This window comes from Cupressus sempervirens, chromosome 1 (genome assembly GCF_028749045.1).
Source record: "Cupressus sempervirens isolate cs-2001-9-10 chromosome 1, ASM2874904v1, whole genome shotgun sequence".
In the NCBI taxonomy this organism is placed as follows: Eukaryota; Viridiplantae; Streptophyta; class Pinopsida; order Cupressales; family Cupressaceae; genus Cupressus; species Cupressus sempervirens.
The window spans coordinates 378455469-378469884 of NC_143118.1; the positions used below are offsets into that span (position 1 = coordinate 378455469).

Here is a 14416-nt window from a genome sequence, read left to right on the forward strand (position 1 = left end):
TATAAAGGGATTCATATTTTTAATTGGTAAGTGGTTGAAGTTAAGATTAATTATCATTATGTATTGCAATTAATTGTTATTAATTATTAAGTTCATGTAGAATCAATTCCTTGACCTCCCTAATAAGAAGCTCACAATTTACTATTGTATTGTAGGTTCTTACCTAGTTATTAAGATATTATTTTAAACAAAACAAAACTAACAATCGCATCTTAGGGTGCAATGGATACGCTGAAGAGATATTTAAAGTCAAATAAAGATTTTTTTTTAGCATATATTTATGGAACTAATAAGATTAGTAGAAAAAGAGACAAATGGGAAAAAGAAGATGGACGAGATAAATATCCTAGCTAAAATATATTCACAACCGTAACCCCCAACCTAACTATAACTTTAACCATCATCTAGAACGTCATATTTGTCGCATTTGCAACGAATTTAATCCATAAAGGCTTTTGGCTTTTACTCACGTACTTGGGTGCGTCATGTGCCGACCCAAAATGATTAATTGTATTCACCATCACCATCGTCAACACCCCACTCAACATTCACGCCTTAGCACCCACCATTCAATCTGACCCCTCTCTTGACATTCGCCTGGCGGAGCTCCCTTTCTCCAGTGCCGATCATGGCTTACCACCGCGTACTGAGAACTGAGATTCGCTGCCTTATTCGCAGTTCGTCACTTTCATGGAAGCCGCAGAGCATTTGCAGCCCCATTTCGAAGATCTGATCCGTAAGATCTTGGAAGAAGATGGCTGCGCCCCTCTCTGCATCATCAGCGACATGTTCCTCGGCTGGACCCAAGACGTCGCCGACACGTTTGGAATACCCAGAATCTTCTTCCTCACCTGCGGCGTCTATGGCACCTTGCTTTACTACTCTATGTGGAATCATCTGCCCCACACAAAGACCCACTCGGAAGAGTTCGCCCTCCCAGATCTGCCTCACGTTTCGCTGCACCGATCTCAGCTTCCCACTAATATAAAAATGGCGACAGGAACGGATCCCTGGAGCTTGTTTCAGGCTCGCCAGTTACCCCGCAATATGCGCAGCTGGGGATTTATAAGCAACTCCTTCCAACAGCTCGAGAACGGATATTTGGAACATCTCAGAATATCCACCGGCAGGCCTGTCTGGGGGGTTGGCCCTCTCCTTCCTCAAGAGTTTCTCTCTTCCACTCAATCCCATGTTATGTCTGATGAGTTATTGCAAGGTAAGGATGCAACCACCGATGCGGTTTCCTGCTTGCGCTGGCTCAATTCTCAGAAAGTTCGTAGTGTGATCTACGTTTCCTTCGGCTCGCAGAACACGATCTCTGCGTCGAATATGAAAGAGTTGGCACTTGGTTTGGAATCAAGCGGGCAGCCCTTCATCTGGGTAGTCCGGCCTGGTGCAGGGCACCCTGACAAAGTCATGGAAAAACATTAAGTCCTAAAGTCTAGAAAGTTATTTAAATAAGTTTTAAAATTTAAATATTTAAAAAAGTAATGGTCAAATAAGGATTAGTTGTTTTGTTAGAGGATCCAACTACTTTGGATCGGTTAAGGGAGTTATTTTAAGTATATGTAAGTCTCAAAAGGCATGAGGGTACAGTGGTGAAGTTGGAATTTTAGATTGTACAAACTGTGTCCACATTGGAATTAATAATAGTTGCTTTCTTACAAATTTGAAGTCTTTTGATGCTATATTGACCTATTGATTTGGAGATAGATGTGTAATGATTTTTTTAAATTCCATTAGATCTAGTTCCAAGTGATTTTTAATACTAATTCAATCATTAAGATTGACTGTTCTATAGAAATCTGTAATTTTTGTTTTAGTGCCAGTCATGGATTCATGAGATCCATCCCCTTTTGTACATATTGTTTCTTGGGGATGGATCCACACTTGTAATATAATTTCCTAACAATGATTATGAAGGAATGAACCCCATTTGCAGGAGAATAAGAGAGGTTCGTCATGTTGGAGGGTAGAGAAGTGACTGGACAGTCACAGGAGAAAGGAATACTTGTCTCAGTAAATTGCAGTTTAGTGTGGGGGTCATTTCTCCAAAGTTAACTGTTGGATCTTGCCAAATTTTGGATATGTTGGAGAGAGACAAATTGTACCAAATATCAACAGTTCGATTGAGAAAATAAAGTCTAGTTCAAAAGTTATGAATGACTATTGTCGGGTCTATCTAAGGGGCAGTGACATGGCGGTTTGTGATGAATTTTCTCATGAATGTGTTAAGGGAGTTTTGTGAAAGGATTAGATGTTGTATGGGGATCTTTAGAGAATCCTAATTTGTGATAAGGAATAGTGGGTCCATTGATATTGACCCTAGTGGATAGGTCTTTGGAAGAAGTTGAAGCAATAGTATTCTGAGGACAGTCACAATACATATGATCAAATATGCATTGTTGCATTAGAGGAAGATTTCCAACAGTATAGACATTAGTATGTGGAGTCTAGTGGAGTCTAAAGTGTTTGGAGTTGACCTTTGATAGGTCTATAGAGCGGAGTGGGTCTAAGAGTGATCAGTAATTGGAGAAGGGGAAAGTTTCTATCAAACAAAGAAGGAAAGAAGTTATTAAACTATAAAGGAATCATTACATTCCACTAGCCTCTGCATCAGATTGGTATCAGAGCACAGAAGATTCTTTGGGAGAAGAGCAGAAGGCAAACTAAGGTTTTGAAGACTTAGAATCCCTTGTTGAACCTTGAAGTTGAATTATCCTTTAAGAGTATTCCAAGGTGGTGATTCAAAGTTGGATGGATCTTAGTTTGTAGAGGAAGTCGGATTGAAGGGTAAAATAAGTTGAAGCCATCATGACTACAGATTTTGAGACTCATGGATACTCACAATTCAGAACACAATGCAGATGTATGGGTAAGGTTTGCAAAATGGTCATTTCCAGCGGCTCATTTTTCAATTTTGTTTCAATTAAGATGGTTGAGAAGTTGAACCTACAACAACTAGTGCATAGAAGACCTTACATGGTACAAGGATTGAATGATAGACACCAAGTTGAGGTTAGAAGGCAAGTATATGTTCCTTTCAGCATTGGAACCTATGAGGATTCTGTTTTATGTGCTGTTATTCCATTGGTAGGATGCCATTTGATCCTTGGGAGGTCATGGCAAGCAGAGAAGCATACATTATATGATGGGGCATTGAATAGTTACACCTTCAAGCATGGTGGAAGTCAAGTTATACTGAGATCTTTGGAAGAAGAAGCAGCATCATGGAGGATGCCAACAAATTTTTTGTTTGAAAGAGTGGGGTTCCTAGGACAAAGGGAACAAGAAGAAGACAAGGTGGACAACAAGATAGCAATTGATTTGGTACATTAGGCCTATGATAAGGCACAAGGAGTTGTAGATCCAATAAAGATCCTCGAGGAGAGAGTAGTGGATGAGAAAGGTTCATGTGAAGAGCCAAGAAAGCAAGCAGAGAAGGCTATGAAGGTGAACCAAGAGCAATCAGGGTATGAAGATGATAGGACAGTGAAAATGGTGATAGGTGAGCCACAAAAAGGAGAGGCTCAAAAAGACGAAAAGATAGGGATAGAGGTGAAGATTGTAGAAGATGCCAGGGTAATGAGTGAATGTATGGGTGGAGATATCCAAGTTGGGATAGTCATGTGTCCCTTATATGTTGCTATTAAAAATAGAGAAGATAGGGCTATTAAACAAGCCATAGATGACATGTTTGAGTACCAAGAAGGATGGCATAGGGAAGATGAATTGAAGAAGGTCTCAAGGATGATAGGGACCTTAAGGGATGAAGAGTTTAGACTCTTGGAAACAGAGATGGTGAAGAATGCCACAAGTTGGCACATGAAGATGACAAGAAAGATTGTTTGGCCCATTAAGAGGCTGACTGAGAAGAGAAAGTTGCTAAGGGAACCTACTGAGATAAAGGTTCTAGAGGATGATTGTGAGGTAAAACATTGTGTTGAAGATGGTGGAGTAGCAAGTCTACAAGGACTTGATAAAAAGACAGATTTTTGGGATGAGTTGGATGCCATTGTTGAAGAATGGAAAATGAAGGGCGGTGTAGTGGAAGAGTACCTAGGACAGGGGCATGAGGATGGTCATGGAGAGACCTTGGAATCATATTTCTCTACAAGGAAAAAAATCTCACAAGGAGTGCGTGAGGAGGAGGATGAAGTAGTGAATCTAATGGAGGGAGCAATTTGCCAAACATATGTTTTGGTGCATAAGAAAACCTTGTTTATTTTTGTTTCTAACACTATTGTGACAGGATTGTCGGAGTTTGATAGTGTTCACCATGCAAGTTCTGCTTTTGCACACATCTATGGGAATATAAACATGAAGACTAACAGATTTAATGCTTGGCATGAGAACATAATGTTTGATTTCAGGGGCATGGAACACATGAACATGGGATACTCTTTTGTTGTAGGTCCTCAAAAAGAAGTGGACAGAGATTGGAGGAAATGGAAGAAACTCCCAATCCAAGGGACTTGGATTGATTTGATTCTTGGGAGTATGGTGCAGGGTACCCTGACAAAGTCATGGAAAAACTTTGAAGTCCTAAAGTCTAGAAATTTATTTAAATAGGTTTTAAAATTTAAATATTTGAAAAGTAATGGTCAAATAAGGATTAGTTGCTTTGTTAGAGGATCCAACTACTTTGGATCGGTTAAGGGAGTTATTTTAAGTATATGTAAGCCTTAAAAGGCATGAGGGTACAGTGGTGGAAGTTGGAATTTTAGATTGTACGGACTGTGTCCATATTGGAATTAATAATAGTTGCTTTCTTACAAATTTGAAGTCTTTTGATGCTATATTGACCTATTGATTTGGAGATAGATGTGTAATGAGTTTTTTAAATTCCATTAGATCTAGTTCCAAGTGATTTTTAATACCAGATTCAATCATTAAGATTGACTGTTCTGTAGAAATCTCTAATTTTTGTTTTAATGCCAGTCATGGTTTCATGAGATCCATCCCCTTTTGTACATATTGTTTCTTGGGGATGGATCCACACTTGTAATATAATTTTTTAACAATGATTATGAAGGAATGAACCCCATTTGCAGGAGAATAAGAGAGGTTGGTCATGTTGGAGGGTAGAGAAGTGACTAGATAGTCGTAGGAGGAAGGAATACTTTTCTGAGTAAATTGCAGTTCAGTGCGGGGGTCATTTCTCCAAAGTCAACCGTTGGATCTTGCCAAATTTTGCATATGTTGGAGAGAGACAAATTGTACCAGATATCAAAGGTTGGATTGAGCAAATAAAGTCTGGTTCAAAAGTTATGAATGACTATTGTCGGGTCTATCTAAGGGGCAGTGACATGGCGGTTTGTGATGAATTTTCTCATGAATGTGTTAAGGGAGTTTTGTGAAAGGATTAGATGTTTTATGGGGATCTTTAGAGAATCCTAATTTGTGATAAGGAATAGTGGGTCCATTGATATTGACTCTAGTGGATAGGTCTTTGGAAGAAGTTGAAGCAATAGTATTCCGAGGACAGTCATAATACATATGATCAAATATGCATTGTTGCATGAGAGGAAGATTTCCAATAGTATAGACATTAGTATGTGGAGTCTAGTAGAGTTGTCTAAAGTGTTCGGAATTGACCTTTGATAGGTCTATAGAGCGGAATGGGTCCACCGGTGATCAGTGATTGGAGAAGGGGAAAGTTTCTATCAAACAAAGAAGGAAAGAAGTTATTAAACTATGAAGGAAACGTAACATTCCACTAGCCTCTACATCATGGCCCCCGCTTGGGGTGCCATTGACTGCAGAGTTTTCCTCAGAGTTTCTTCCGGATGGATTCGAAGAGCGAATCGGGGCCAAGAATCAGGGATTGGTTATTAAGAAATGGGCGCCCCAGCATGTGATTTTGTCCCATCCTTCGACGGGAGGATTTTTGAGTCACTGTGGGTGGAATTCGACATTGGAGAGTCTGAGCCAGGGAGTTCCCATGATTGGATGGCCCATCGCAGCCGAGCAATACTTCAATTCGAAGCTTCTAGAGGAGGTCGACGTGTGTGTGGAGATGTGCAGAGGAAGTGAGGGAGAATTGGGGAAGGAGAAGGTGGAGAGGACGGTGAAGATGTTGATGTCGGAAGAGAGAGGCGGGCGACTGAGAGAAAGACCAGCGGCCATGAGAGATGCTGCCAGAAGAGCAGTAATGGACCGTGGAGATGGAATCGACAAAGGCTCGTCCATGTGTGATGTTGACGACATGATACACAATATTCTGACCACTTATACTGGTTCTCAATCCTTGTGAAGGATTATAATTATTGACACCGATTTTCATGTTTAATTGTCCCCGGGTTCTATTGAGATCAGATGATGCCAATGTCAAATTTACTTATTGTGGAGGGAAAACAGTATCCCTTAAATCTGTATGTGTGATATTTCTTAGTGCTCCTTTCTTTAAGGACAATTTCTAAAATGATCACTACCTATATTTAGTCAATAAGTCATTATTTTGTATTTTTTAAATGCAATTTATCATCATTTTTCATATTAAAAGATCAATGAGAATAATTATTTTATATTTGTGATAATTTCTAAAAAATTGAAAGCGATTCTAAATTCTGTTAGATATTAGAATTGATATGTTATCTCTTATCTTATCGTTGAATTATTGTTTTAATTATTATTTGTTTGTTCTTAAATTGGCATACATCAAGTTTTTGTTTGAAAGTTAGATGTGAGATTTTGAATTTATAATTTTTGTTAATTGTTAGTCTAGAGGTTATCCAATATCAACATCAATCATTTTTAATTTCACCAATTGTCTATCCTTTAATTTTGTTTGAATAAGATAAATTTAGAATGATGTGTATAAGTAGAAGTACAATAATTTTTCTATTTATAATAACTCACAATTATGATAATAATTATAGAAGTTTCTTACATGTTAAGGTTAGCATCATTACTTTTCATTTTCAATAGATCAAACTAATGAACTTGATTATAAAATTAAAATGATAAGGTTATTCCATAGGTTTGGTTATGATTAAATTTTTAGGATTATGGTTGATGTAAAAATATTACTTCAGTCTTATATTCTTGTATCAATCACAATTCAAAAAAATTAATCATACATATGAAACAATCTTGCCATTTTAATTTTCCATCACTAAATTTTTTACATTATGATTAAATTTAAATGAATTATTAGAATTTTTATTTATAATTTAAAATAGTAATATTCTTGATGATTATTTAAAATATTCTAACTTTTTAAACGTAGGATAAATAATTTTGTATAATTTATATTATTAATATATCTTTGATTAAGCAAGCTTGAATTTATACTAAGAGGGGGATGCTTACATCTAAAGCGAAACGCCCACGCAATAGCGGTTGCATGTATAAATGACGTCGACGTTATTAGCAGTTAAATGCATCACTTTAGCAAACTAGCTTTATTGTAACGATTCACCTTTAACAAATTAGCAGAGCTAGTAAATGTGAAACTAACTGGGCGATATGTATATGTCTTGAAAATGAAACACTACATTATAGTGTAGCTTTCAACATGGTGAGTAGTATTTCATAATAATAATAATAACAACAACATCGATTACTTACACTGGTGGGAAATATTCTAGTTAAGTGCAAGGAGGTGAATAAGTTTTTTTGAGGGAATAGTTAATCTTTCTGCGGATGTGAAGACTCCTGATTAGTTTTAGTTTTATATGACATTTGGCTTACTTGTAAGGAAGCACATTGTGGCATACAAATCGTTGTTGGCAGGACTTTCTTGTCTGTACTGAAATCATCCTAGAAATTGGCCCACTCAAATATATTCTATTTCTGATGTAACCTTTAGCAGATCTAGGCATCATAATCCGCATGCCGAGATAGCTATGTCATTATAAAAAATATACAGATTTAAATAAAATGGAGTGGAGAGTTTTGAAAAGTTGTGTGTTTAACTTCTATATTTAATAATAATAATAATAATTTGGACTATCTGTCCAAAATAAGGGTTTCCAATGAGGTTTTTTACATGATGATAAGGTCAGTATTTCTAATTTAGATAAATATTATTGTTATCACTATTCAAAAAGAGACACAATGCTTCATAGTTCCTGCCTAACGCATAATGCTTGTAGAGGTGTAGATGAGTGAGAATAAGGTTAAATAGTTCTAAATTAACATTGTGAATGCATTAATTTTTTCCTAGAAATGCACCTGTGATCTGATAGGATGGCTCATATTTTGTTATTAAATTCTCATCCTAGAAATGCACTTGTGATCTAATAGGATGGCTCATATTTTGTTGTTAAGTTCTTGTGTTATATTATTATATCTTTGGGCATTTAAGCCCAAGAATAAGAAGCCAAAGTCCCCAGCATGGCACTAAGTACTTAATATCATACTATGATCAATACATATGCTTTAGACAAATTTGCACCTTCTACATTGACAACTTAAAATATGTGCAATGAGGAAAGATATCCATACCAATATTTGAATTATAGAACTTGAGGAAGTGATGAAGCATTTGGAGTATCACATTATATGTATAAGCATACCATGCATGCTACTAGAAAACCATTTGTAGTTGGAAAAAATTCCCCAACTATGTATTATTCTCATCTTGATTATCAAATGAAATGCACACTATTTTTAATCATTAGCACTGGACAAAAACTAGGATAGAGATAAATAGCAGTATAGAACAATAACAACATAAACCTATATGCAAAGGAAAAAAGGATAAATAATATAGAGGAGGAAGAGAAAGAGAGAGACAATAGTAAGATATAGTGATATCAACATAAGTTGTGTGTGTGTGAGAGAGAGAATTGAATATAATTATTTTTCTTAATAAAACAAATAGTTAAAATAAAATCATGGTTATAATAAAAAATTAAAATATATTATATTTTAATTAATGAAACTAAGAATTTAATTTTTATATTAAAATTCACATTTCTATAAATGAGAACTAGAATATAACTATTAAATTTTAATACATAGTTTATAAAAAATTAATAAAAATTTATATAAATTTTAGAATTGAATTATTTTTTTTTATAGTTATTTCATTTAGTATTTTTTTAAATATAAAATATAATTATTAATTAAATATTAAAATATATTTTTAAGTTCTAAATATATTTAAACTAAATGATAAATTATTTAAATAAAAAATATTAATAATAATAAATGATATAGTTTATAAATTGTAACACTTATCAATTATACATATTACAAACACTATTATAAAATATAATTAAAAAATAAAATTGTTTAATTAATTTTTATAAAAGTAAAACAATAGTAATAATTTAACTACGTTTATTAAAAAAGAAAACTTAAAAAAAATTAGAAATTCAAATATAAAGATATAACATATTGAAATATATATATATATATATATATATATATATATATATATATATATATATAATCTAACTTATGCATTACATGAAGTTTTAGAAACAAGTCATATCAAATAGTGAAAAATAAACATCAATGTAAAACTAATAATAAATATATGTAACATAAGAGATTAAAAATATTTAACTCTATATTTAAACTTGCTAAGAATAATAGATTGTGATAATTAATACTGATTAGACATGTTGTGTGAGGTGGAAGATAAAATAATTGAAAAAAAAAAATCTTATCAACTTGTCACAAATGTGGAAAAGATAAAGTTGTAATTAATGCATGATGAAGTTGTTAGAAAATATTTGTATTTTTGTTGAAGAAAATTAATTTTCTCCCCCACCAAAAATAGTATGGACCAATAGAATGAATGAAAAATGTGATCTATAAAATAATGAAAAATTAGAAAAAGATATAAACATTTGAAATTTCATATAATCTTTTAAATTTTTTGATTTGATTGGTCAGTGTTAATGTCAAATTAGCACTGGCATGAATGCATAACTATTGAACTAAAAAAGAGAGAGTTGTGTTTTGGTTTTTATATATGGGTGTGATGGAATGATGTGTCCTTGTATTACTATATAATATTTCATGGCACAATGATAGCACAAAGGAAAATAGCATTTAATTATAGTTATATTAAAATAATTGAATAAATCTATATACAAAAATTTAGACTAATTAGTTTCAATACTATGAATTATTTATGGAATTTTTAATTCAATTTTAATATTTCAAAATATTTTAAAAGACTATTTTAAAGTTGCAAATCTGATTGAATGAATAGTTTTGTAACAAGATTGAAATTTATTGCTTTACCACCCTCTCACTTAATTTGTAAACAATATTATGAGGATTTCTTATGCTAGTTTTATAGATCCAATTTTAGCAACTTTTATAACTTTGATCCTTAGTTCTCTTTGTCTACCTAATATTGAAGTCTTGGAAATATTAAAAAATATTCTTCTTTTTTCAAGGGGTCACAAGACTTTTGTTTGGATCACTAGTTCATTTGTTATAAATTAATCACTTATAATGATTATCTTTATGACTCTGATAAGGTTCAACAAATAATAAGAAGGAATACAACTAGGATGAATTATAAAAGAGTATAAGATCATATACTTCTATCTATTAATCTAAGAATTACTCTTTTTGTTAGTTTTGATAGCTTCCTTGTTTTCTCTATATTGGGCAATCATGCATTTAACCCACACGACCATACAAATTGTTGATTATTTCAACAAAATAAGGTGAAGATAATTATTAAATTACTATTATAGTTAGATAAAAGAGCTTGAAATAAAGCAAAAACAATATTCAAGAAGTTTATAAAAAACACTAAAAGCTTATTTTGAAGCCTAAAATGAAATAATTTGATCTTGAAAAAGAATTGAGACATGCTTTAATAGAGAATTTTGTAGCATTTGTCCCAACTCTTCAAAATGTTCTCAAGAATATTTTTTGGGACAATTGGATTGTAGTTACAAATTCACAACCTAAGGAAGTCTCTATATCATTTTTTAAATGGTGAAAATAAATATGAGTTTCATAAGCCATTATCTTCAAAGTTGTTCCCTTTTTCCCAATAAAGCTTCTAAAATTCATATGCTATAACCTACGAGTTACCTAAAAGTGCTTATTATTCCCATTATACCAAATACAGATTTTATTTAACTCAATCATATTGTTTATAAGAAATTGAGCTAAATTTCCCTTTTTGTATTCTTTTTTTTTGTTGCATCTAATTCAATTCTCTTTCACTACCTTTTTATGATACTCATACTCAGATCAATATAAATAAAAATATTAAATAAATTGAGCCAATTTTAAAAAATGATAAGATAATATTCCCTTATTAACTATAAAATAAATCCCTAACTAGTGTTATTATAATAACATCTAGCCCATAGGAAAGAGCTTACAACACATGGGTAAATTGCGAGTCTCTCATCAGGGAGGTCTTGGGTTCAAATCTACTTGAAATTAACACAATAATAATTACTCTTAACAATAATAATCTAGGCTTCAACCAATTACCTATACAAAAAAATAGCATAGATAGCCCATGTCTTAATTTTGTTGTAACAAACATCAAGGATGGAAGAAAATATAAACATTCATTATTGGGACCTAGGTGAACTCAATTACAGTAAGTGTGGCTAGGTGGAAGAAAATATATCATTGATATATATCAAATTATGATCAAATGTATGCTTAAAATTTGTAGTTTAATACTAGTTTTTTTGCAATGGTGACATTTCAAAAGGAACCCAAAAATTGTGATGTTGGGTGTCTTGAGGATTTTGGCTTTAAATAGGTAAAATGCATTTGATAGTTTAAAATATTTAATTTTTCAATAACGCGGGTTTAAAATATTTAATATTTAAAATTAAATTTGATAGTTTAATTTTTTCATAGTTGAATAAGGAACTTTGAAATACATAGGCTAAGCTTAGGACTATATTTGAAATATTCAATAATTGAAAACCATAATAGTAGGTTCTAAGCCATAAGAGAGAATGTCCACTTGGAAATCTAAGATCAAATTTAAGTTATAAGGTTGAGGGGTGGATCAAAAATTTGAACTAAAACCTCAAGTTTTATGTGCAATGTCCCTGTTGGAACAAACTTTATCAAAAATGATGAGAATTAGATAATTGGTAGGGGTAAAACTCTAAAAGGGAATAGGATATTATTGTCTAAGGTATTTAATTCTAAGCATGTTATAGGACTTATGATCAAATATGTAGATAGATTGAATAGATGATGAGATTGGGATCAAGGAACTAAAACATAAGGTTCGAAGTTCATGTTGGAATGTAGGGCCCACTAAGAAAGAGTGTTGAATGTTCAAGTGTTTGTTTGTAAAAGGGAAAGTAAAAAGAAAAAAAATGATATTTGTAAAATAATACTCTAGGCTATGTTTGGAGCCTAGGATCTAATTGGGATGTGAGAAAAATACCTCAAGAAAGGGGAAGTTAGAGTATGGATGGAAAAATAGACTTTAGGCCTTACATTCCATGAGTAAACTAAAGACATATTTTAATCTTGTCATTCATGTTGAGTTTTGTTTGTAAAATCCCTTTATAGTTTGTAGAATCGAAAAAAAATTGGGTATTTCAAATAGAGCCCAAGGTTCACACATAAAGAACCAACATCCCTTCTTGCATTCCTCCTTCCAAGACTTTTTGTCATTTGAAATGAGATAGTTTAATATAAACATAGTGGATGAAACCTCTCAATTGGAGTTTCTTTTCTTGTTAAATTTCTCAATGTCAAAGTAAGAAAATACTCCTCTCTTGTTGATCCTCTATCCTTCTTGAAAATGTAGATTAATTTCTCTAGGTTAATGATTCAAATTTTAAATCAAGTCTCTTCTTATTTTCCTACCCCCCAAAACTATAATTCTTTACTTGAAGACTATTATAGATTTTTAAGGGACAAATACAAAATAATGTGTAACATAACTCTTTCTTATTTAATTACATACGAATGAAATCCTTGCACTAAAATAATCCAAGGCATAAAAAGATGAAATCCTAAATTTTGACAATTTATATGAATTCTATTCAAATTTATTAAAAGTATAATATGTATTTATTAAATAATAAACACTACTAGTAGCTTAAGCCTATATTATTTATCTAGTCTTTGTACTAAATTAATATACTTCTAGTTAGATATCTAGATCATTTTTTCAATTATCTTTACTACCTCCTTTATTGTGATACATATGAAATAGTTTTGTATTGTATTATACTGTCATGTTCTAAAATTATATATATATATGTATATATATATGTATATATATATAGGTATATATATATATATATACATATATATGTATATATGTATATATACATATATATATACATATATGTATATATACATATATACATAGATATGTATATATATATATATATATACATATATATGTATATATATATATATACCTATACATATGTATATATATATATACCTATATATATATACATATATATATGTATATACATATACATATACATATATACATATATATATATATGTATATATGTATATATACATATGTATATGTATATATATATATACCTATATATATATATACATATATACATATATATATATGTATATATATATATATCTATATATGTATATGTATATATATATATATATATATATACATATATAGATATATATATGTATATATATATATACATATACATATGTATATATGTATATATACATATATATATACGTATATATAGATTATATATATATATAATCTATATATACATATATGTATATATATACGTATATGTATATATATACATATATATATACATATACGTATATATATATATATATATGTACATATATACATATATGTGTATATATATACATATATGTGTGTATATATATATATATATATATATATATATATATATATATATATATATATATATATATATATATATATATATATATATATATGTATGTATGTATATATAAGCTCAAAATTTTTACACTTATTTGAACATTGTTTTTTTTTCCTATCTAACCAATTTGTAGAAGAACCTCAAATTATTTTAACCTCCAATAGCTTATTAGGAGAAAGGTGGGTGTAGTACTAGTTCTTTTGTAGAGGGTTATTGATAGATATTAGATGTATATATCAATTATTAATAATAAACAATCACAAATTATAGGGAAAGAAGACCGTAGACAGAAGAATTGTGTTAGATGGATGTTCTTTGTATGATATAATATGGGTAAGAAAGTATGATCTTAAATGTTGATTTATTTAAAGTCTCATAATAATTAAGAATTATTCTTAATTTGAATGTTTATCATGTTTTATTTCAAATTAGTGATAAGTGGTAAATATTTTATATCGTATTGTCAATAATATAATATGAATTTTTCTTGTAACTCTTGTGATCTAAGAAATGAACCTTAAAACATTACTTCAAATATAAAATTTTATTTAAACATTAGTTAAAGTCAATAGAATCAAGATGCCATAGAA

At 31.1% G+C, this 14416-nt stretch overlaps 1 pseudogene; it reads left to right on the top strand.

Moving 5' to 3' along the window:
• The first annotated feature begins 519 nt into the window (after positions 1–519).
• Positions 520–6256, top strand: LOC149577824 (UDP-glycosyltransferase 92A1 pseudogene; annotated as a pseudogene).
• Positions 6257–14416: the final 8160 nt, after the last annotated feature.